The sequence below is a fragment of the Hemibagrus wyckioides genome, linkage group LG04, assembly GCF_019097595.1.
Source record: "Hemibagrus wyckioides isolate EC202008001 linkage group LG04, SWU_Hwy_1.0, whole genome shotgun sequence".
NCBI classification, from domain to species: domain Eukaryota; kingdom Metazoa; phylum Chordata; class Actinopteri; order Siluriformes; family Bagridae; genus Hemibagrus; species Hemibagrus wyckioides.
Window position 1 is genome coordinate 368,494 of NC_080713.1, and position 22,943 is coordinate 391,436.

The 22,943-nt window shown below is 39.8% G+C and overlaps 1 protein-coding gene across 3 annotated transcripts in view; it reads left to right on the top strand.

Annotated features, from left to right (window-relative positions):
* The window catches only part of cntn5 (contactin 5), a 173,070-nt gene that overhangs the window by 10,044 nt on the left and 140,083 nt on the right, over nucleotides 1-22,943 (top strand). Inside the window, exon 2 of one of the 3 annotated variants that reach the window (XM_058387984.1) lies at nucleotides 18,229-18,309. The exons of the other annotated variants lie outside the window; for them this stretch is intronic. The gene's annotated coding sequence lies outside the window, so the exon portion shown is untranslated. The remainder of the gene's footprint in view (nucleotides 1-18,228; nucleotides 18,310-22,943) is intronic. 3 annotated transcript variants of the gene reach the window in all.

Genomic DNA, 22,943 nt, shown 5'->3' on the forward strand with positions numbered 1-22,943 from the left:
CTGCAGAGGTTCTGGTTCTGTATCTGACCATGATTTTCTGACTGTGGAGTTTCACATGTTCTCAGGTTTCTCTGGTTTCATCCCACCTCCCAGTAAAACATAAGTAGGTGGGTTTGCTACACTAAATTGCCCCTAGTTTGTGTGTGTGAGTGTGTATGGACTTGCATCCCATGCAGAGTGAATTCTCTTATCTTGTGCTGCTGGGATTATATAATTTATTGCCACAGTGACCAGAGTAATAAACACAGCACAATACATACAGTGTACTACATACTTACTACATCTACAACGAGCAGCAGTGCAGTGGAACCTCCCTGTTACAACTGGGAATTTTATGTAAGTAGTAAAGTATTGCTACTATTAGCAGAAGGTAGTGAGCCAATATGGATCCTTACCTGGATGTAAAGAGCCACTCATCTTCTGTGCTCTTAAATGATCTGTTCCCCAGCACTGCCAGAGGTATGTGTATGAGACAAATAAATTAGGATAACATACATTTGGTAAGATTTGCCTATAAAATTGGATTCCTCAGTTCAAGGGACACATGTACTGATCACTGTCTGATTTACCTTGGAAAGTTTTGACAGGAGAAGCTCTAATATGCAGCTGTAGGGTTGAGAAAAACATCAAGATTCTAAAGAACCTGAGCAGTTTTTATATACACACCTTAGCAGAAAAATTAGACGTTCAGGATATTTGTGATTTTGGCCAAAACTAGCAATGCATCAGTTTTGTCTTTGTCTAAGAAAATTCTCATTGATTCTAAGCTTTAGGATGGAACTTTATGCTGGGATGTGGTGGCTTAGTGGTGGTGGTGCTGAGGTTGTGAGTTTATGCCAGAAATGTAAATTGTATTGTTATACTGATGGTTTTAATATAGACGATGTCCTAAAAGCAGCGCTCAGAAAAGAACACAGTGATGTGGAAAAATAACCTAACTGTTCTCAGTGATTCAGCAGAATGCCGACAGCTCGTCCATTTTAATAACACATGGATTAATCACTGCAATTAAAACACCTCAGATTTCACACTGGCTCAATCAGTGAGAGCAGATGGACAGACTTTATCCCTGCAGCATAAAAACTGAGAAACATCAGAACACAATGTAGAGCAAGAGTCCGTCAATGAAACAGTTAGAGTTAGCGTCAGATGGAACTCCGTTCTGTTAATTAAACTAACTTCATAAAAAAATTAATGACTTCACATTGTTGTAGTGTGATTGTGCGAGCGGAAAAATAGCTTGAGAACATGTTTGTGTTCATTCGTTCTGTGCAGGACATTTGCAGAAAAGAGAAAAGAAATGAAATAAAGCAACTGCAAAATCCTGACTGTTCACTGAAAGGCTTTGTGTTTAACCTATTTTTATTTTTCTTGATGAATGTCTTTGTAAATTCTTGTAATATTTCCAGAAATGTGGTTCTATGTTTGTCTTTTCAAACTGTCAGCTATTTTTACAATCTTCGTATAAAAACTCTAAGATGTAAAATCTGCAGAGATGTGCTTTTATATCAGTATTTGTGGACATTTCAAATAAAAATAAAAACATCAATTTGAGCATTTCATTTTAGTTTTTTTTTTTTAATGACAAACATCTTTTCTATTGTAGTTTTCTCAGAAGTCTTAAAGCACGTACTCTGGTTTATTTACGGATCTGTAAAAGATAAATGCTAACTAATAACAAGTTACACATTAAAACAGAACTGTACAGATTTCTATACATTAAATATAAAATCCAAATAAAGAAATAAAATGATTTGAATGAACTTGTAAACGTAAGGTGAAATACAAGCTGTACGTCTGTTTTAATTTGCAGAGTCTCAGCTCTTCCTTAAATAAACGACTTCTCTGTGCTGCCTGAAACTCTTGGGAAATAAAAACCTTGTGCCATTAATCACCCAGAAAAACCTGACACAGATTCGGCGACAGGTGCTGTCTCAGTTTAGTGTATTAATTTGGTAAGACCCCAAGAGTTTACATTCATCTACTTCCTGTTTTCAGATTTATGATTCAGCCTTGTTCGTGATAATCATTTAAGGCTGTTATTATATTACATTTCTTCATTAGTTTAGACATAAAAACCCTGATAAAGTGATATAATCAAAATGTTCATCTTTTATTAAAAAATAAATAAAAAAACATATCTTTATCCACTTAATATTAATAAACACGGACAAAGAAATAAAACCACAGAGCAAAGTGTGAAGCCGTGTGCTGAGGAAGCAGTCACACTCTTACTGAGCTGTGAGCCTGGAAGAGAACTGGACAAAAAAATTAGAATAATCTGTATTATACAGTAATATGCTGAATAATCTCTATAAATAAATTGTATTAATAATATGTGTAAGATTTTTTTTTTTTATTGCTCTTTAAAGCATGATCTTTTCTGTGCTTCATCTCATCCTTCTTCAGACAAATGATTTGGTCTAAAAGGCCAATTTACCTGTTTGCCATTTTAAAAAGTCAAATGCAAATTAATGTAAATAAAATTTAGCAATGCAGAAGGAAAATGTGACAGACTTGAGGAGTTTAAAAGGAATGTTAATGATTATATTATTGTAATAATGTTTTATTAATTAACATTTGTTTAATGTTTAAGTTAGTTAGTAATTCATTTCTCAGGAATCTGAAAAAAAAATCCGTGTCAGGATCAGAAAGAAAAGTAAAAACTGTAGCTCTGAATCTTTTAGACTGAACACAAAGCATCGGCTCTTTTTTTATTTGATCTTTTTCCCTTATTAATGGAAGATGCTCACATTCTCACAGTTTAAATAAATCAAAATTCGCATTTGAGCCCTTCTTTAGTGCGATGCTGAATTATGTGTTTGACTCTCAGCATTATGAAAGAGGATCTGCTTTACTGCTGCTAGTTAGTGAACTAAACATGTGCACACACACACACACACACACACACAGGTGCATAATTTATTAATGCTGACATGCTTATTGTTTGCATATGTGTAGTGCTTTGCTGATTTTTCACAATTATTTTATAAAAAATCCAAATTGTAGAGCTCAGGAAAGTTATTTTGTTAATTAGAAATAAAAATTCTTGAAACAGTTTCATCCACAGATTGACAACGAAAAACAATAAAAACAACCAGTAGTGAAAATACCACAAACTTTGAGGGTTAGAAAATAAAATTAGTCATTTAAGATCTGAATATTATGTTAATTATTCACTACAATGACAGGTCTGTGTGTGTGTGTGTGTGTGTGTGTAATGGTTGCCCTAATTAGTATTATGTTCTGTAACTTTAGGTTCAGTGCTCAGTGGCTCCTGTCGAGGTTCATACCCATGGTGTAGGTGGGGCTTTAATTAGTGGCACACAGTAGAAGGATTTATCCTTTCTTCTTTCAGCGTTCTCTCTCAGTTGTTTGTGCATGTAGACAAGGAAGCAGAGCTGGTTTTGCTCTCTAATGTTTATTTTGCATTTACTGTCTTTTTATAACGTCACTATAATATCACTGCTTATGATGTTATAACTTTGTTAAGGTTTTTGTCATGATGCACATCAGTGTGTTTAGTGAATTTTCTTTTGAAAGTATTGCTTTTAACTGTCATTTTTAGCGCCTCACTCACGTGTGTTTTCATGTGGGAATGAGAGAGTAGGCCACTAATCATGCCTCACGCTACTTTGGTTAAAGGAAGAATAAATCCAGTGTTTCAAACTTCATACATTCCACCTTCAACAATATAAAAATACTAATTAGTACAAAGAAATTAAGGAAATGATATATATAAAAAAAAACTATTGTTAAGTGCAGTTATGGCTGTTGGATAAAAACTGTTTTCTAATCTGTTTGTCCTGGCTCTGATTGTTCTGCATCACCGTCCTGATGGTAACAGTTCAAACAGATCATGTCCGGGGTGCGATGGGTCCTTAAGGATGCTTTGGGCTTTCTTTATACAGTGTGAACTGTGTAATTCTTCCAGTGTTGGGAGCCTTCTGGGCCATGTTTATTTCCTCTGAGCCGCTGTGCAGCTGGTGAACCATACTCCGATGCAGTAGGTTAGGATGCTCTCTATAGAGCACCAGTAGAAGGACAAGTCTCTGAGTGAGGTAGAGTCTCTGCTGGGCCTTTTTCAGCAGCTCAGAGGTGTTCATGCTCCAAGTCAGGCCCTCCTCTACCTCCTCAGGAACCGGAAGTCAGATAACCTCTCTACACAGTCCCCACTGATGGAAAGTGGAGTTATGTCCAGGTGGGAAAGCACAGCATGGAGGGCTGTGGCTACAGGGTCCTCTGTGGATCTGTTTTCCCTGTAAGCAAACTGGTGAGAGTCAAAACTTGGGGGGGCAGGAGTGATGTAATGTGACTCCAGACCAGTTTTTTGATGCACTTCATCACCACCGGTGCACCACAAGTATAACTGGCCGTCTGTGGCAACTGTAGTCACTCAGGCTGGAGATGTGAGATTTATCAGTTCCTTTTCGAGGGAACTCAGTGCTGTGTTGTGGCAGTGTGGGCACATCTGTCTCCTGCTCAGGGGGATTCCATCCTTTCTGCCGTAAAGGACATCTGGCTAGGCCAATGCCTCTCTGCCGCCTAGGAGCAGGGGGTGCTTGGCTCAAGGTGGTAGTGTCCAAAGCTATTACTTTGTGTCTGCTACACATGAGACCATTTTAACTCTGGCTCAGGAGTAGCGGTTTTTCAGCCCACAGACACCCTTCTCAGGTTCACAAGGGTTACACGTCACAAGCTTTGTACCCATATGTGGATAGACACCGGTTTCTCACCTTGGGTCCCACTCTAAGGGCGTGTCATCGTCGCAAGTCTCTTCTGACAGATGCCTACCTCTCGCCCATGGCATTTGGGAGGGCTCCTGTCTTTCATCGTACACAGATTGTCTGAAGATAGGGGCTGTGTTTCTAGTGCTGAAACACTTCCTCCTGAAACTCGGGGGCTACCGTTAGTAGCCCCCAACTCACTCCACTAGACGTATCGCCTTGTCCAGCACTCTGGCTAAGTGGCATTCCCCTCCAGGATATTTGTGCTGTGGCAGGTTGGTCCTCTCCGCACAACCTCATCATTTTACATAACCTGGGTATGGACCTCACTCCTGGGTCCTGGGCCTTACAGAGCTAATGCTGCTCTGTTCCCAGCTCCTTTGTGCCCTTTCATGACCTCTGGTACAGACATCTCCCAGTGTGTGGCAGTGTTGGTATTGGCGTTCCCAAAGTGTTAGCCATGACGCTGCGTCCTGAGAAGGAAACGAGACACTGCTAGAGTGCTCCACTTTATCACATGACCTTCTTAGCTAATAGATTGCCATGATTTCACACAGAACTTCAGACACCACTTCCCATAGTGTCAGCCATGACACAGCGTCTCATTCCCGTCCCAGGGAACCGGGTTATGTAACCTGGTGTAGTTTTCTTCTGAACATGTTTAAGTTATTTATACAAACTTATGAATATTTTATATTTCCATTTAGATAAAATAATTGTTTGGTAATTGTGATGTAAAGGTTTAAAGTGTTCAATTGATGGACATTTGGACTCATTTGGACTGTTGGTCATTTGGACTCATCACATTTGTTACTTATAATAAATGAATGGATTGGACTGATTTCATTCTGGTCCTGGGTCTCTGGCAAGATATTTAGGAGTCAGTGCTCAGAATCACATTAGGACAAATCTGGAGTAATTCCAAACTAACATGCATAATACAGTAAATTAACATCTGTGTATTTGTCTGTCAGCAAAACCAGTTCACATCCTGCTTCCTTCAAATAAACATTTTTATTCCTGCTACACCTTCCAGTCTCAAAACCCAAATCCTGTGCTTCTGAATCTGTACATGCGCTAATGAGAGAATCATGCTGAGACAGCGGGTTAATTGTCATGCTTGTGTGGAGGCTCGTCTCAGTTGTGTTGGAATCGTCACCTCAGTCCGTTCTGCAGCTCAGCGTGGTGTCTAATTAATGGCATCCTGCCAAGTCTCACGCTGGAACATGGACCGTCATTCGCTCTGATTAACACCAGCCTGTAGTGTCAAATTTATATCTCTGATCAAATCCACGATTACATGAACAGTGTGTGTGTGTGTATGTATAAGCATGGACAGAACAGGACAGAGATGAAGACAGAAATCACATTAACGTTTGCTGTCACACTCTTTAGATTCACATTCACAAGTCACTTTATTAGGAACACATGTATATCTGCTCATTAATGCAGTCATCTAATCAGCCAATCATGTGGCAGCAGCATTATGCATAAAATCCTGTAGATTCAGGTCTTGAGCTTCAGTTAATGACAACAAACATCAGAATGAAGAAAAAGTCTGATCACTGTGACCAAACTGTGACTAACCCATGGCATGGTTGTTGGTGTCAGATGGGCTGGTTTGAGTATTTAAGAATCTGCTAATCTCCTCCTTGGATTTTCACATAACAGTCTATTGAGTTTACACAGAATGTAGTGGAAAAAAACCCCTATGAGCCTTTATCATCACCACACAAACAAAAATCAAACCTTGAGCTATATGGGTTGCAGCACCTGAAGATCATATCAGGTTCCTCTCCTGTCAGGAACAGAAACTTGAGGCTATCATGGGTGCAGACTTACCCAGTTTGGGTGCTTATTCGAGGTTCTAATCTTCCTGTCAGTTAGAGCCTTCTGCTCATTCTCTTCTGATCCTTTGATCGCTCTCATCAACAGCTATTTCACTCTGCAGGTCCTTCACTCAGAGGATGTTTTTTGTTTTTCACACCATTTTATGTAAACTCTAGAGGCTGTTTGTGCAAATCCCTGCAGGTGATTAGCAGTTTCTAAAATACTCAAACCAGCACATCAGTTTCTTCAGTATGATGTTTGATGTGAACATTAACTGAAGCTCTTGACCTGAATCTTCATGATGTTATACACTGGGCTGCTGCTGCCATGCGATTGGCTGATAAAATAAGTGCATGAATGAGCAAGTGCACAGGTGTTCCTAATAAAGTGCATATGTAATGTAAATACTGATAAGGATGAAATATAATACACTGCTGGGGCAGAAAAAAAGGTTCCTTCTGGGAAAATCTTAAATGTTCCCTGTGGAACCCTTGCTGTTTTTTCATGGTTATTAAGTACATGATGAAAAGCTGAGCAGTGATGTGCTTTAGAGCTTTAGAGCAAGAAGATTTTTGTGTTATTCAGTGCATTTATCACAGATATCATCTTTGTAAGTGATTCAACATTTAAATTAAGTTCCATGTATGTATCAATCAAATCTTTTCACTGATTTTTCGTTCCTGACTGTCTTAGGTGTGTTTAATAATCACACATCTTCAAGACTCTGAGGTGAAAAAGAGTTCAAATAGCTGAGAGCACAGATATTTCCTGTGTGGCATATTAACATTTTATTAATTTATTTAGTTTATTTCTATTAATAATAATACTCAACCTTGAATCAAGGTCCAGGTATAACCGCAGAAATGCAGCAAAGTTCTAACATAAGGGTTCAGACATGTGGAGTGATGAGGGGGTGGAACTGGATTCTATCTCCTCTACATGAGGGTGTAAGTATCACACAATGTGATATGAAACATGTTATCAAGTAAGAAATTACAGAGCATAAGGTAACAACCTGATCATCGGCTGTGATGTACCGAGTTTCATCACACGCTAAACACATGCTAAACACACACAGCAAACATGCAACAGACATTCACAGATTCCCATACATACAAAAATATTACTATGCGCATGAGATGCAAAAACACAGAGGAAAAAAACTACACTTTCATAAATACCATATCTGTGTGGGCGAGGCATGTGGGCGGGGCTTTACTGCTCCTTATCACTTCTAGGTTTTGGGGGTCGGAGCTATGAGAACTGTGCTGAACTCCATATCTGTTTTCTCCTTAAATGTTCAGAAGCTCTTTAGAAAACACTGAGGTAAGGAAGTGGAGCTGAATCACAGCCTCGCTGATCTTTGGCTTTAAATGGTCAGAGTGCAAGTTAGATATTTATACATTACTCAGAAAGTCAAGCACTTTTCATAGCGTAATTGCACAGTTAGCGTGTGAGTGATGCGGAGATTTCGCCTGAAGCTTAAATGCAGCTGAAGTTTGCAGTCTAATCACCGAAAGTCCCTCAGCTGAGCGAGGACATTTTTAGTCCTGTCTAATGGGAGTCAGACCTTTTTTCCCCCTCAGAAATACTCAGCACTGGTGTTGCATTACATTTTGATGGAGAAGGATGATGTACCCTGGAGCGCTCCAATCAGCCGTGGCTTATAGATTTTTCTCCACGGAATGAATCTGAAGCTGGAGCTCAGTTTCAGTAACACTATTTATTTATTTATTTATCACCTGAAAAGCATCAGTTATGTAAGAAAAGGAAAATGTTTGACTTACAACTTTACAACAAATTTTAGTGAGCTGCTTCTAGTCTGTTTTATTTTACCGCATAATCTGATCTGAAAAACTTGAGTGAGAGAAAATTCTGGACAAACTCAGTAGAGAAAGTCAACATTGTCCACTGCTAAAGTCTGGCATTTTTTACTAAAAACAGAGCACCAGAGAAGAAGAACAGATTATTAATAGAAAACAGAGTGGATTCCCTTTTAATGTATAAAACTCTAACACAAAACCATGTTTTTGTAAGAAATTCGACACGGACTGTGTGTGATGATGGTTCAGTAAATTCCCACTCTGATATCTCAAGAAGAGAAACAACATTCCACATTATCATGGTCAGTTCACACAGAGGAGATTACGCTTTCTGGTATTTTGCTATCATGGCATGCTTTTTCGTTTGTTCGTTTGAGAGGCTTTTGAGGGAATGATGGTTTATAGCTGCTATAAAGTAAAAAATAATATTGTTAGTAAATTCATCACATACACACACAGTGTTTATTATTTAATAAGCAACTAATATAATACAAATGAAATAACTCTCTTGCAGCCCCTTTGGTTCCCAAAGTGGGGGTCTCGACACAGTGAGGGGGGGTTGTGAGATGATTTCCAGAAATCAAATAAACTCAAAAATATTAGAAATAGCATATTTTATCCGTAACTAACAAAAGATACAAAACTTGTAGTTAATGGTAACATTAAAAAAAACATGCAAATAAAAAAGCCATTAGCCTTTCGATTTTCTTTCCGTTCAATCGCTTCCCCTGAGGTGATTACGACAGATTAACCACACAGCAATAGTGTCAGTTGCAGCAGATCACTTTATAGCATCATCTTAAACATTCAGGGTAAACATTCATGTGCATGTAGATAATGTTTTAGGGTTAGGAGATTTTTGTTAAAATGAAACGTTGGTTAGACAACACAGGGAGGCCAGCGGAGGAAAGCGGAGAAGCACCACTGTCAGAAAGGCCATCGACCTCAGGTATGGAAAGAGACCGGCGTGTGCATGAAGAGATCCATAAGCAGCCTTACTCTAAGTATTGAAAGTATAGAGAGGAATTTATCCAATATGGATTCACATGCGTCATCGTCAACGACGTATAACATCCCCAATGTGTAGTGTGCACTGAGGTGCTTGCACATGAAAGCCTAAAGCCTGTAAAATGCTACGACACTTGAAAACCAAGCACCCCTCTCCTCCTGCTAAACCATTAGATTTTTTCAGGCAAAAGGAGTGAGAGTTACAAGGCCAAAAGAAACTCCTAACTAAACAAACAACAATCCCCACCAAAGCTCAACAGGTATCATATGAGGTGACATATTTAATTGCACAGGAAAAAAAGGCACACACAATCGGGGAAACCCTCATTAAACCCGCTGCTATAGCTATAAGTCCAGCTATGCATGGGGATAAACCGGCCCTTGAGCTAGAATCAGTGCCGCTGTCTAACGGGACTATTGCCCGGCGCATCTCCGACATGGCCCAGGACATAAAGACTCAGCTGGTGGAGAGAGTGAAGAAAGAGAAATACGCTTTACAGTTAGATGAATCCACAGATGTATCAAACTGCCCAGCTGCTTGTATTCGTCAGATACAGTTTTAACCAGAAAACATAACGAGGACATTCTGTTTTGCACCCCGCTGGAGGGAACATGCACAGGCGAGGATTTTTTCTCAAAACTTGACAACAAACTAAAAGAAGATGGACTGTTTTGGAGCAAATACATCGGTGTGTGTACAGACGGTGAGGTTAATGTTGAAATTTAACAAGTAAATTACAATAAAAATTATATGGTTGTTAGACTGTTGTGCTCTTTTGTGTTGTCTCATGTTTGGGTAGGATAATTGGTGCGTGTGTGCCGTTGCGTGCAACGTTTGTATATTTTAACCATCTCCGAGGCTAGTGGGGGTCTCGAGTCACTGGCAACGTTATTTTGGGGGTCGTGGGCTGAGAAGTTTGGGAACCCCTGATCTAACTGACTGAAACCTGTTTGTTTGTGAGTTTGTTGTATGTGATGAAGTGTTAGGTGTTGTGTGATTCTTCAAGTGATTTATGTTTGTAGGATTCTTTTGCTTTATTTCACCTCTCGATGTGAAATACAGGAAATGACTATGAGGTGGGAGTGAGAGAATAATGGTTTAAATTCACACTCGTATACTCAGGCTCTGTTATTACGTGGCCTCCTGGCCGCAGGATGAGACTCGGACAGTGTAATCTTCATTTCACACTCAAATGACAAAATGGTCAACCTGGTCTACTGAAAAATCTGTTCTAAGAAGCCCAGATGGAAGCCTACAGTGTAGTTTTCTGTTTGTTTTTAATATCTAGTTTCAGCATCGTCCCTCAGGAGCGATGTGTAAAAGTTTGAGCACTTCAGTAATTTCCATATGGAAATGTGTCACAGAGTCCCCACGTGTTTCTTTTAGGAGTGTCTCTAACACTGCCAAGTTTCTCTCTGGGAGATTAATCAGGATGGTTAAAGAATGAGACAGAAAATTCATTTACTGCTCTGATGTCACTTCAGCATCAGTGCAGAAAATTTATTAGGATCCGAGATTCAACTCATGAATAAGCTTTCCATACAGCTTACACGCCAGATGTTACTTTTATTGTGTGCATGTACTGAATATTTTATAATCTGTTTCAGAGTGTCACAATTTGTCTCCAAACACCTATCTGTTTATTTATTAACATCAGTTTCATCATTTCACTACTTTCTCGTGTCTGTTTTAAAACACTTTTGCATATGGTTCTGTCATCCACATATGTCATCTGACATTTCTTTTCAATTTTCAGCTCAGATGAAGCCCTTCTTTAAACAAGCCTGGTCATGGCGATTGTAGGTCTCACTGGAAGAGAAGAGAACTGAGCAGGACTCACTGTAGAGAAGAACCCTGAGGGTACAGGATGATGGAAATGTTCACTGCTCTTACGCAAGCTTAAGTAGCCTTTAACTGAACCTCTTTTGTTCCACTCTTGTGTTGGTGGTTTCCTGATCTTGAGGCTCACAGGCCTGAAGCAGAAGCTCCAGGTGGTTCTGCGTGTTCCAGATCGTGGTTCAGAATGGAACATGTGTTATGAATTAGCGGTGTAATTGAACATGCTCTGGGTGTTGATGTCAGAGCCAGGCTTGAACCACCCTACATTTTTACATTTCAGATTACAGAGAGTACAGTGCTGTAACATTTCAACATTTTATTGTGTGAATAAAATTAAATGTATGATTCAAGCATTAGAATTATGGGTGGTTTGTGTGAATTCAAGACATAAAATCTTAGTTAAGTTCATTTCAGTTTCATGTTCTAACAATGCACAATGAGGAAAAGTTCAAGGGATTAAAGTTTTAAGATTAAAACTTATTTAACACACTGTGTCTATCCTGATCCTGAAGTCTAAACAGTTGAGCAGCACCTTGAGGAGCAATGATGATGTTCTAATGTTCTCCACCCCAAACATCAGCTCTGGCTCTTCATTTCTCTGACTGTGTAGAATGTAATTGATAACCTTTTCTGATCTTTAGCTTGTGATTCATCAGGCTGTTGAAAGGTGATTATGTACAGATGTTTAGTGCTGATCTGATCCAGATCTAATCCAGAAGAAGGACTTCAGTTCAGTCATGGAACAGTGTTAAATGGAGCTTGGTCTCCTCAGCTTTAGAATGCGACCTCCATCACCTCCGTCACCGCCACATAGCCATTAACTTCCTATTCAGTAAATTCCTTTGGTATTCCATCATGCTGGGTGAAAGGGACAGTATTGATTGGAAAAATGCTTTAATCTCACTTCTCCATGGAACTGTTCCAGAGCATGATGGAGTTTGAAGGTGCTTATCACAGTTTGGCAAAGTGTTTAGTTTTATAGATTAGAAGGCCACTATAGTGGATCATTTTCAGTGTTTCTGTTTTTTTTTGTTTGTTTGTTAAACACTACACAGCATTGTAAAGGTGATGTGAGAAGGTCTGCAATGCAAACTGGAGTGTGGTGTCTGATCATCAGGCTGATGTCTCATACCCAGTAATTTGTTTTAGTGAGCTCAACTATTCGCTGTTTATTTTGTGTAATCTTTTCCTAGTAGAGCTAAATAAAACAAACACATTTGAACAACTTTTTACTTATCTATAGTTTAAGTTCTGCCAATTCTTAGAGACTTCTATATTTATCTCTGATTGCTTTAAGGTAAAGGGATTTATTATTGTAACGTGTTGTGTTTTTCCATCATTTAAAATAAGGCCTTCAGCCATAGAAGAGATTTTATATATATATATATGTGTGTGTGTGTTTTGCCAAATATATGGACAGTGCCATACGCAATGTCCATCTTAACAAATTTAATCAGAGAAAAAGCTCTAAATGTATTACTTTTGCTTTTAATGTCTTTATCTTTATTCTCTGTTCATGGTGGAATTTCATGTTCAACATCATTCTTTTTCCCCAGGAATTTACTTCTCTACCTTTTCACACATCTCTGCAGAATAAAATGTCTCTCTATTCAGGTGTGCTCAATCTCCTCTCTGATGGGGGATAATTACCTCCTGCCCTCACCGGGGTAATTGTCTTTTGATTGAGGTCATCAGTTCAATCAAACCTGCTGAGGGGAAGAAAAGTGACAGAGAGGGAAAGAGAGAGAGAGGGGCAGACAGACAGAATTATATGTTGCAAAAAGAATACAGGGCGAAAAAAGAATGAACTATGATATAGGTAATTATGGATGTGTGGTGTTGGTGTGTGGTGATGGGTATGTATGGTAGTATATGATGTTGGGATGATGGAATGGTGTGTTGAGTTGATGTGATTTTGGTGGTGTCAGGGTGGTGTTAGTGATGTTGAGGCAGTGTTGGGGTGGTATTGGGTTGGTGTTGGTGGGGGTATTAGCAGGTTTGTGTTCAGGCTTGTGTTCTGTGTGTCTGGTTCTGAGGAGGAGATGTTTACTGTCTGAACTCCTGCTGTTAAAGTCTCTGATAGAATCAGCATGGAGACGCTGAGGAGGAGGAGGAGGAGGAGAGAAAATCTTTCTTTACAGCTTCATCAGTTCAGAGATTCTATCGGTCTGAATGTTAATCTGATTAATTTGAGCCATTTGTCTGTGTTAAAAACAATTTCAGTAAAGAGTAAAAAAGACTTAACCTCTAACCCACATCTAAAGCCACATTCTCACTGCTTGTGTCTCCATAATCACACACTTTAACACACAAATCCAAGAGAAAGTGAGAGCTTCTGAAACTGCTGGTGAGACAGATACCTCTTCACTCTTTACTCTTCAATGCACACTTTTTTACTAAAATATTGAAGCCTTAACTTGTTTAATTCATTTTGGAGCTGAAGGTAGAACAGGCAGGTGGAGCTTAGCTTTTCACAAATAAATGCATTGATGTACAGCTGCACAACTGTCAGAAAATTCATCAACACTGTCTGACCAATCATAATCCAGAAGGTCTGTGATGTAATTCTAATTATTGGAACTTGAATGTAAATATGAACATGGCACTTAATGAAAAAGCAGAATGAAACCGCTGCATGAAGATAAACCTGAGAAGAGCAGCAATGTGTTTGAAGGACCTGCTTTTGTGTTGAGATAAATAGATGACATGCATGTTCCTTAAAGAACCCAATTACACAAATACACATAAGTGAAACAGCACAAGAGTTCTCACACAGGGGGAAAAGTGTGTGTTTTAGTCCCTGAGGAACGCTCATCCCTGTTTTCACCTGCGGGAAATCAGAGACTCTTTTCAGGATGAAATTGAATCACATTGTTGTGTGTAACAAAGCGATGTGTCTGAGAAGAACCTGAGGAACCCAGAGGGTGGCCTTTCATACACGAGTATAGAGAGCTTTAATTGTTTGCAGGTGAAGGTTGAGAGTGCTTTTCTCATTCCTTTGTGCTGTAGAGAAGGTGATTAAATCCATTTCCTTGCTGCACTGATTAGCTTGGGCTCCAGTGATGTTTCTCTTGTTCTGTTAGCTTCATGTTCTGAGATTACCTTTTCTACAAAATAACTTATTTAAAATGATTTTCTTGTTTCTTTTTATCACAATATTCTAAACATCGATATATCTTATATTTGCTGGCAATGAAACACATGCCACTCTATTTCCTAATTTTTTGTACTGATTTGTTAAAAACATGAGATTATTTCTGAGGAGGAAAATTCAGACGTATTGAATTTCCAAGTGATTAACTGCCTCAGTTTATGTTAATCTCAAACAGCTGACCAGCTCGTAAACTGCTCCAGCATCTTTATGGAACTCAGTAAACAATTGATTCCTGGGATGTTCTTCTGACTCAGCACCTCAACACAAAACATATACACTATATTGCCAAAAGTATTCGCGCACCCATCCAAATAATCAGAATCAGGTGTTCCAATCACTTCCATGGCCACAGGTGTATAAAATCAAGCACCTAGGCATGCAGACTGTTTTTACAAACATTTGTGAAAGAATGGGTCGCTCTCAGGAGCTCAGTGAATTCCAGCGTGGAACTGTGATAGGATGCCACCTGTGCAACAAATCCAGTCGTGAAATTTCCTCGCTCCTAAATATTCCACAGTCAACTGTCAGCTGTATTATAAGAACGTGGAAGTGTTTGGGAACGACAGCAACTCAGCCACGAAGTGGTAGGCCACGTAAACTGACGGAGCGGGGTCAGCGGATGCTGAGGCGCATAGTGCGAAGAGGTGGCCAACTTTCTGCAGAGTCAATCGCTACAGACCTCCAAACTTCATGTGGCCTTCAGATTAGCTCAAGAACAGTGCGCAGAGAGCTTCATGGAACGGGTTTCCATGGCCGAGCAGCTGCATCCAAGCCATACATCACCAAGTGCAATGCAAAGCGTCGGATGCAGTGGTGTGAAGCACGCCGCCACTGGACTCTAGAGCAGTGGAGACGCGTTCTCTGGAGTGACGAATCGCGCTTCTCCATCTGGCAATCTGATGGACGAGTCTGGGTTTGGCGGTTGCCTGGAGAACGGTACTTGTCTGACTGCATTGTGCCAAGTGTAAAGTTTGGTGGAGGGGGGATTATGGTGTGGGGTTGTTTTTCAGGACCTGGGCTTGGCCCCTTAGTTCCAGTGAAAGGAACTCTGAATGCTTCAGCATACCAAGACATTTTGGACAATTCCATGCTCCCAACTTTGTGGGAACAGTTTGGAGCTGGCCCCTTCCTCTTCCAACATGACTGTGCACCAGTGCACAAAGCAAGGTCCATAAAGACATGGATGACAGAGTCTGGTGTGGAGGAACTTGACTGGCCTGCACAGAGTCCTGACCTCAACCCGATAGAACACCTTTGGGATGAATTAGAGCGGAGACTGAGAGCCAGGCCTTCTCGTCCAACATCAGTGTGTGACCTCACAAATGCGCTTCTGGAAGAATGGTCAAAAATTCCCATAAACACACTCCTAAACCTTGTGGACAGCCTTCCCAGAAGAGTTGAAGCTGTTATAGCTGCAAAGGGTGGACCGACGTCATATTGAACCCTATGGATTAGGAATGGGATGGCACTTAAGTTCATATGCGAGTCAAGGCAGGTGAGCGAATACTTTTGGCAATATAGTGTATTTATCTCCATTATATTTATTCAGTATGTAGTATGAAATAAAATCTGTTTCTCATGATCTTAGATTTTAGTCTGAGATTTTTCTTGTGGCTTCATCAGTGCTGTGTTGGGATTTACTGCTAACACGCTGTGACACGAATCATTAACTGTGATGTGGAGAGGTGGGTAAATTAATTCATTTCAGACAGAATGTCATAAAATAAAAATAAATAATAAAAATTATACATAATAACTGCACAACCCACTCATGTCATTTCAATTGATCATTTGATTTAGGAAACATGGTTAAACATTTTAACATTTTTTAACATTCTTCTTAATAAAACTGAGATGGAGACGGGGCTAATTTTGAGCTCAGTTATGCCGATTTCACACTGCAGGATTTTCAGAGTGTTCAGATCACCGTTGTTTTCACACTGCACAACTATCTAGGGTAGCATTCAGTCTCTGTGTTCACCCTGCACGATGGATCGGCGACAGGAGGTTTCACACTGCATGACTTCACAATAGGAAGAATCACAGATAACTCTGTCTGGTCCACAAGCTGCGTTTCACAACCGAACGTACTCCAGAAATAATAAGAAAATAACACAAGATCACATGTGAGATCAGAGTTCTCACACGACACTGGAAATGGAACCCTGCAAGAAGTTCACGAGCCAAATGTTCAGTGCAGGGAACAAGGACTGTGCGTTCTGCAGAATTAAACAAATGAATAATTTTGCAGTGTCCTGCTGCTGATGCGGCTGGTCAAGGAAATATTTCTGCTTTATTTCTGTTTGATGTAATTGTAAAGCTTATTTATTCTGATAGAACTATAAGACATTTTTTTCTGATAAAACCTATAAATTCTATTAAACTGTAATAATGTGCTCCAACCGAAGCCATGCTTGCTGATATTGTGGTCTATAACTCCTCCCCAAACTGACCACTGCCCTGTATCTCGCTCTCTCATTGGCTGTAGGTCATCGCCGAGGTATGTTTCAGTCAGGACTGAAAAAAGATATTTAGCATGCCAAATGTTTCACGGGTGTCGGCTCTCAGATTGCATCTTTGGTAATTCACTGCATGATTGTCACTCGTGTGCACAAGCTCCAATTTGCCTCCAGGCATTTGTAGGCAATTTCACAAAACCTGTGGTAACTGAAAATCAGGGATAACATTGTGCAGTGTGAACTCGGCATTAGTGGTGTCACTAAACACCTCAGAGGCTTTGGATAATCATAGCTGAGGCTCCACCCACACCACAGGTACATGGATGTTTCTTAAAATGTAATTTTAAGTGATGGTACAGTGATGGTGGAAATTAAGCATCCTCTCAGACTAAAAACCACAAACTCCACAATATATAAATGTCTCCTGCAGTCAGTCTGTCTTATTTTGTTTGAATCTCAGTGATATTAATGAAATAAACAGTAGTTGGAATTGAAGAGTGTGTCTTGGTGATACTGTTTATTTAGTGCTGGAGGTTCCATGAGGAATGACGTATGACTGGCTCTGAATCGACTCAACGGCTCTGAGAGACTGTGTCTAGCTTTAGGAGTAAAGTGAGAACTTTGTGTTTTTGAGGATTTTCATTCTACTCCATTTTTAGGGTCCCTGGCTCCTGATCAAATGGTTGAAGGCTCAGGTTTGAGTTAGTTTTCACTTTTATTTCATGTTGAATATAAGAAAAATATAATGTGTGTGTGTGTGTGCATGAAGACAGACGTATAAAACACAGTCTAGTTTCACTCCTATGATTTAACTTTGAGTTTTTTATGGAGAAAATTCTCCATTCTGTAGGAAATAAATAAATAGTTTATTCTCCATACGGAGACACAGATGAGATGATTAGATGTTTCTCATCATGCTTTAAAGATGATTGATTCTTTTTGTGCAGACTTTTTCTCACTCCACTGATATTTGGATTTGGATTTAAAGCAACACCAGTTTAATCTCATGAATATTGTGTTGGATAGAAGTGAAGCTGAGATTCTGTATTATTTCATGAAATTTCTCGCTCTGCTGAAGTCTTGAATATTTCCAATCTGCTGTAGATAACATTACAGACGAAATCATCAATCCCTCACTAACAACCCAGATCATTCCTCTGTTTCCAGAAGCATTTCATGTTTCTCTGGATTTTCTGAAACCGTTTCTGGAATAAAACAGATCCTGTACATGAGCACCAATAATCAATCATGTCAACACCATAAATGTGTAAATTAACCATTATTTTTACTCTTTATACAAAGTCCAGTTCCAAGAAAGAAAACACACAATGACACACAACATTGTGTAGGACAATGTAAAGCCTTTACACAGTATGTTTCTGTACAGTTACAGACGTAAACATCACTAAGAACATTCTCCAGTGTTCATCTGTGACGCTGCCAAACCAAACACAACAACTAACATCAGGTACAAACACTTCACACCTTCACCCCTGAAACTTCACCAATTCACCCCTGAAACTTCACCAATTCACCCCTGAAACGTCACCATTTCACCACTGACACTTCACACCTTCACCACGGAGACTTCACCATTGACACTTCATTACTTCACCACTGACACTTCACTACTTCACCATTGACACTTCATTACTTCACCACTGACACTTCACTACTTCACCATTGACACTTCATTACTTCACCACTGACACTTCACTACTTCACCATTGACACTTCATTACTTCACCACTGACACTTCACTACTTCACCATTGACACTTCATTACTTCACCACTGACACTTCACTACTGACACTTCACCACTGACACTTCATTACTTCACCACTGACACTTCACTACTGACACTTCACTACTGACACTTCATTACTTCACCACTGACACTTCATTACTTCACCACTGACACTTCACCATTGACACTTCATTACTTCACCACTGACACTTCACTACTGACACTTCACTACTGACACTTCACTACTGACACTTCATTACTTCACCACTGACACTTCATTACTTCACTACTGACACTTCACCACTGACACTTCATTACTTCACCACTGACACTTCACTACTGACACTTCACTACTGACACTTCACTACTGACACTTCATTACTTCACCACTGACACTTCACTACTGACACTTCATTACTTCACCACTGACACTTCACCACTGACACTTCACTACTGACACTTCACTACTTCACCACTGACACTTCACTACTGAAACTTCACCACTGACACTTCACTACTGACACTTCACTACTGACACTTCATTACTTCACCACTGACACTTCATTACTTCACCACTGACACTTCACTACTGACACTTCATTACTTCACCACTGACACTTCACCACTGACACTTCACTACTGACACTTCACCACTGACACTTCATTACTTCACCACTGACACTTCACTACTGACACTTCATTACTTCACCACTGACACTTCATTACTTCACCACTGACACTTCACTACTGACACTTCACCACTGACACTTCATTACTTCACCACTGACACTTCATTACTTCACCACTGACACTTCACTACTGACACTTCACTACTGACACTTCACCACTGACACTTCATTACTTCACCACTGACACTTCACTACTGACACTTCATTACTTCACCACTGACACTTCACCACTGACACTTCACTACTGACACTTCATTACTTCACCACTGACACTTCACTACTGACACTTCACTACTGACACTTCATTACTTCACCACTGACACTTCACTACTGACACTTCACTACTGACACTTCATTACTTCACCACTGACACTTCACTACTTCACCACTGACACTTCACCACTGACACTTCACTACTGACACTTCACTACTGACACTTCATTACTTCACCACTGACACTTCACCACTGACACTTCACCACTGACACTTCACTACTGACACTTCATTACTTCACCACTGACACTTCACTACTGACACTTCACCACTGACACTTCACTACTGACACTTCACTACTGACACTTCATTACTTCACCACTGACACTTCACTACTGACACTTCACCACTGACACTTCACCACTGACACTTCACTACTGACACTTCACCACTGACACTTCACTACTGACACTTCACTACTTCACCACTGACACTTCACCACTGACACTTCACCACTGACACTTCACTACTGACACTTCACTACTTCACCACTGACACTTCACTACTGAAACTTCACCACTGACACTTCACTACTGACACTTCATTACTTCACCACTGACACTTCATTACTTCACCACTGACACTTCATTACTTCACTACTGACACTTCACCACTGACACTTCACTACTGACACTTCACTACTTCACCACTGACACTTCATTACTTCACCACTGAAACTTCACCACTGACACTTCATTACTTCACCACTGACACTTCACTACTGACACTTCACCACTGACACTTCACTACTGACACTTCACCACTGACACTTCACTACTTCACCACTGACACTTCACTACTTCACCACTGACACTTCACTACTTCACCACTGACACTTCATTACTTCACCACTGACACTTCACCACTGACACTTCATTACTTCACCACTGACACTTCATACCTTCACCACTGACACTTCACCACTGACACTTCATTACTTCCCCAGACCCTAATTTATAATAATTATATTATAATATTTCTGACAATAACTGTACTGTGTGTGTGTGTGTGTGTGTGTGTGTGTGTGTGTGTATGTGGACACATTAAACACAGAGAATGTTTTACACACACACACACCTAATGTAACACTGAAAGCACCGACCACTTATTCCTAAACTGAGTCTTTTTTCCTCAAACACACACGCACACACACACACACACACACGCACACACACACACACACACACACACACACACACACACACGCACACACACACGCACACACACACGCACACACATATAGGATTAGTAAGGATTTGTTCCAGTGTAGGATAAATCCCAGTAAATGCTAACACATGCTTTCTGTATAAATTCTTACGTTTATTTAATTTCATCCAGTTTCCTGAAGCTCCTCATGCTGCAGCTCTCAGATCTCTGACACGAGAAACTGATTAATCCTCTTTTTCTTCAGGATTTAAGTATCACTAACACACACACATTTCCTCACTTATTACTTTTTACATGGCAAAAGATTGTAATCATTTTAAGATGCATTTGTAATTTATAATTACGGATAACAACAATAACAAAACAAACAAAACAATAACATAATAAACAGTAATAAAGTTATAAAAATAACATAAAGAGAACAGTTTTATCATACGTTTTGCATATGTCAAGCACATCGCGAACAAGTAACAGGTTATCCAAGATTACTGGAATACAATATGTTTGAACTTTGTAAACTACCATATGGAAATATTTCTTTAGCCTATGGGTTTAAATGGTTTAGCCTTCTGTATATGTTGAGCTGTTGAGCGTTCAAGGTTAAAAAAGAAAGTGCTCGGAGTGTCCATATCCACAAGGGTTGTGAATTGAGATCTCACCATTGCTCCCTTTACCTTCTCATCACGATATGTCCCAAGCTCCTTCCTCTTTTGTTGTAGAGTCATTAGTAAACTGGGATCATTCAGAGTTGTCATCTTGAGCTGAATAAAGTGTATCTCTTTTTCGAGCGCTTTAATAGTCCGCTTTGCTCTGGTGCTTGACATTGCAGTGTAATGTTGACAGAACATCTTAATCTTAATCTTTCCAACATCCCACCATTGTCTTTTTTTGTTTTCCAATGTTCTTAAAAGAGTACAAATTGTTCACAAAAAATATCATCCTGCAGTAACTTTGTATTGAAATGCCAGAAGGATGGTCTGCTGGAGAGGTGCGACAAGACTACTGAAACAGAAACTAACTGATGGTCAGAAAAACTTACTGGGCAGATTATGCAATCAGTGATTCTACTACTGAAGTGCTTGGACACATAAATGCGGTTCAGTCGTGCTGCACTAGTTCTGCCATCAGAAACATTTACCCAAGAGTATTGTATAACTGAGGGATTTTTTCCCTCCTCATATCCAAAAGATTAAATACTTTTAAAAGTTATGAAAGGCTAACAGCAGACTGTATGTGTAGTTCTTCGGTGGTGTGATACATAGTGAACACTACCATGCAGTTCCAGTCACCCCCTATAACAAAACATCCTTCATGACCATACCGCTTGAGTGCATCACTCAGTCTGCTTAAAAACACAACATGCTCAAGCCCAATATTCGGTGCATAAACATTTATAAAGTAAACAATTACACCTTTAACTTAAGCTTTAACTGTTAATAAACGTCCCTTAACTACCTCCCGCTTGAGTAAGTTTATGACTGCAACCGATGTGGAGAACAGACTAGCCACCCCTGCACTAAAATTTGTGCCATGACTTAGAACATGCTGTCCCTCCCACCACATTGCCCAATCCACCTCATCATTAACATCACTGTGTGTTTCTTGAAGAAACACAACATCAAGTATTTTTCCTGTATGAACTCTGCCACTAGTGCACGTTTATGTCCACCCCTCCCTCCACTGATATTAAGAGAGCCTACTCTGAGCACATCCATATTAAAGTGGAAAGGGAAAAACAGATAAAAGAACAGATGAAGGAGAAAAAAGGAGCCTGTGTAGTGCATGACTGGTTTACACAAAGTTAACACTTTTTCTTTGCTGTTTTCCTCATTTTTCACAATGCTGCTACATGTTTCTTTAACTGGAAACGCTTCTGTTGGCTCAAGAGCTCTAGCCCCATACACTGTTCTGAAGCTGAACCATTTTATTTTATAAACTTGTCTTCATCAGGAAAGAATTTTTTAAGAGTCACCTGTTTTCCAAATGTCTCATCTAGAAAGTTGTTCGCTTCCTCTAATGTGTACAGGGACTCATCTGCCTGAGAAGACCCCTGGGACATTTCAAGAACATCAGCAACAGATTCCTGTGATATTTCAAGATCACTGTCATTAACACTGTTTCCAGTTTCACCTTCATCTGACAAAGAGTCATTTGCTGTAAAATCCACATTGCTCACCATATCAGACCACAAAACGTTATCATTTACCTCCGACATGACCTCACCA